General features: G+C 36.6%; 1 long non-coding RNA gene across 1 annotated transcript in view; it reads left to right on the top strand.

The window, feature by feature from the left end:
- Positions 1-3,390, top strand: part of LOC117952656 — a 6,126-nt gene that overhangs the window by 1,955 nt on the left and 781 nt on the right. Inside the window, exon 2 of the long non-coding RNA XR_004658464.1 lies at positions 1,702-1,703. This is a non-coding gene — a long non-coding RNA (uncharacterized LOC117952656). The remainder of the gene's footprint in view (positions 1-1,701; positions 1,704-3,390) is intronic.

Here is a 3,390-nt window from a genome sequence, read left to right as displayed (position 1 = left end):
ACTCTTGTTCATTACATTTTACTTCATAATTGCAACGGCATGTGTTGTATTCATTGTTGCAAAACGTTTTGTATATAGTTTGTTTGTTACCATGTCAACACCATTGATCTGAAGCTTGATGCTGTCATGTAAATAGTTTTCAAATCAGAAATAAATATAACAATTTTTGATCAACTCATATCAATTGCATGCTTAAATAACATACCGGTTAAAGACCCTAACATTTCAAGAGAGCCCAACCCACTTCCGGGTTAAATCTGACCACTTCCGGTTTAGGCCCCGTCCAGTCCGAGTATGGATCCGGATACAGATAATTCATGTGGTAAACAGATACAGATACAGATACAGATAATGCTGTACTCGCTCATCCCTAATGTTTACTATACTTACTATTCACTGTGTTGGACTTTCTATCAGGGCTGTTGTTTCTCACTGGCATGAAGTACAATGCCACTCATTGGACGGTTATGTCTACGCGTGTGAATCCAGTTACCCTGTTACTGTACTGATACATTTCTGCAACACCTCTGCTTACTCTTGTTTAATGTAATGTTAATGTTGACCTGTGATCCCTATCATCAAATTAGTGGTCCAATACTGTTTTTACAGTTACAATTCCCACCCGTAAAAACTAGAATAAATTGTTGTCACTATGTAAAATGAAGGCAAGGCCACTTGTTCATTTGTCTTATGTGAGAGATTACAGAATACAGACAAAGAGGCAACAATCCCCAACTCTCCATCCCTCACCTCATTTGATAAACGTGCAGTATGCACAGATCCATATTCATCTCTTCCGCAACAGCAGCAGCAGATGCAGACATCCATGTGAGACACAGGGAAATTATTTACATCATTAAAAGAAGAATTTGACATCTGTAAACCACCCTCCTCACCCTTGTTCATGGTCATACCCTGCTGTCTACTTCCCCCCCCTTTCTTAACATGTTTTCCTTATTGCAAACTTGGTCTCCTGTTGTATCATTGATCATTTAATTATGATGGAGTGCATGCAGAAGGGCATGATACACGAATCACAAGCCGTGTTTCATGTTGAAATAATACATGGCTAATATTTTTAGAGGCTTTGGCAAACATGCTAATGGTTGTGTACCTGCATGGTGATCGGGATGATGGAGATAGACCACAGGGGACTATTTATTCAGCCTTGTTTGCATGAGTATCTAGGCCAGATGAGCTTCTTCTGTACTGGGATGTTCCCTGTACTAAGATAGAAACTAAAGCTGAAAGAGCTTTTGAAACAGTCGCGCCCACATTGGGAAATGCTAACCAACATGTTTTCAATAGTGACATCTTCTTTTAAAATCTTTAAAAAGCAGCCAAAGGTGCATCTTTTTAGTCAGGCATTACTTTAGCCCCAGTGTTGACTTTATTACTTCAGTACTGTATTTATGCTTTACTACAACTTATTGTGATTTATCAGAATTAGAATACTTTATTGATTCCCTCAGGGAAAATAGTTAGTTGCAGTTGCTCACAGTCAAACTCAAGGTAAAGTAAGAGGAATAAGTTATGCATAATAATAATAAGTAAATAGTAAGTAATAAATAAATACAAATGTTAGGTAGAAGTAAGTAAGATAAAAATATTGTTTCAAATTGGGCAAATTATATTGTAGTCCAGTGTCATAAAGTGTGTGTTTACAGTACAATCATAAATAAGTACAGTCTGTAATATAAGTAGTAGCAGTGAATAAATAACCTTTGCACACCGTTTAGCTGATAAATTACTGCAACAAGTAATTATTGTGCTTTTTATGGCTATTGATTTGTTTTACTGTATGTATTTATTTGGCCCGTGAAGCCCTTTGTGACTCTGATAAGTGCTACATAAATAAACTTATTTACTTCTCTGGATCATACTGGCGGTGCTGTTCCGTGGAAAATGATTTATGAACCAAATACATGCCATAAATGGTATGAAATCCATCATGACCCTCTTATTTATATTATACCACACTTTCATTGAATCAGTTTCATTATTTGCGCTTGCAGCTTGGTTTGGGAACCTCTCTTTGAAAAATAAAAACTCACTCAACCCAATAGCAAAGTGGTCTAGCAGGCTGATTGGTGAGCCCCAGCTTAATGTGGAGAACTTGTACACAAAACAGTTACAGCATACTATAACTGGTTCAACTTTAATTGACAGTTCCCATCCATTGCACACAGAGTTTGAGCTTCTCCCCTCTAGGCGTTGGTTTACAATCCCTAGGTGTAAAACACCAAGACACAAAAACAGCTTGGTCCCTGCAGCCATTACACTGAGGAATAAGCCATAGCTGTACATTGCACTGGTGTTTATTTGGTGTTTGTGTATTGTTACTTTTAGTGACATGTACTGTAAATTTACATCAATATTTAAGTATAATCTGGACCGAGTTTGCTATTCCTTCATTTCCATTGTCTTAAGTTGAAGGATGTGTGATGTGTGCCTCTTTGTTTCTATGTGTGGAAGAGGATAACATCTACCTCTGGGTACAACTCAAATAACTTGACGTTGATCAGTGTTGGAATGTAACTAAGTACATTTACTCAAGGACTGTACTCAAGTACAAATTTGAGGTACTAGTAGTTTACTTATGTTTTTTTTCTTCTCATGCTACTTTCCACTTCTACTCCACTACATTTCAGAGAGAAATATTGGTCACACTTTACTTGAAGGTACCTATATAGGAGTGACATGACACTGTAATGAATGTGTCATAAACATGGTAAACAAGTCATAAACGTTTATGACACAACGCTTCTTTTAGTAAGTGTCATTCGGTTTTGTCATGACAGGTTATGGTTAGGGACAAGGTTAGAGTTCATGTGTCATGATAGTGTCATGTCACTCTTATGTAGATATCTTCAAGTAAAGTTTTGCTGAAATATTTTACTTTCTACACCTCTATGTTAATCTAAGTTTTAGTCACTAGTTATTTAACAAGTTAAAATGTTGCACCCAAAACATTTGAAGTTTATGAGATACAACGTTTATTACAAATGTAACTATCCAACCATATCACGGCCTACAAATCCAGCTGAAATGATTAGACGTCTTAGTTGACTGACAGAACTGTTTGGATCTTTGTCAGTGAGCCAAAAAAAAAAAAAAAACGTAATACTTTGTGTGGCCTGCGTATTCACAATGAGTAAAAATAGCAATGCAGATTAAGACTAGACGATTTTCTACGTAGATATTGATTTGGGACTATATAAGGTTGTTAGGATTCTAGTTGCTATGCTAAGCTAACTAGCAATGTGTTGGCCCACCTATCTATATCAAGGGCAGTTTTCACAGTGTGTTATTAGTACAGATGTGCTCAAATTTGTTGGTACCCTTACAGCTCATTGAAATAATGCTTCATTCCTCCTGAAAAGTGATGAA

Source organism: Etheostoma cragini, chromosome 2, assembly GCF_013103735.1.
Source record: "Etheostoma cragini isolate CJK2018 chromosome 2, CSU_Ecrag_1.0, whole genome shotgun sequence".
In the NCBI taxonomy this organism is placed as follows: Eukaryota; Metazoa; Chordata; class Actinopteri; order Perciformes; family Percidae; genus Etheostoma; species Etheostoma cragini.
The sequence above is the reverse complement of the archived record's forward strand: the minus strand, read 5'-3'. Positions and strand labels throughout refer to the sequence as shown.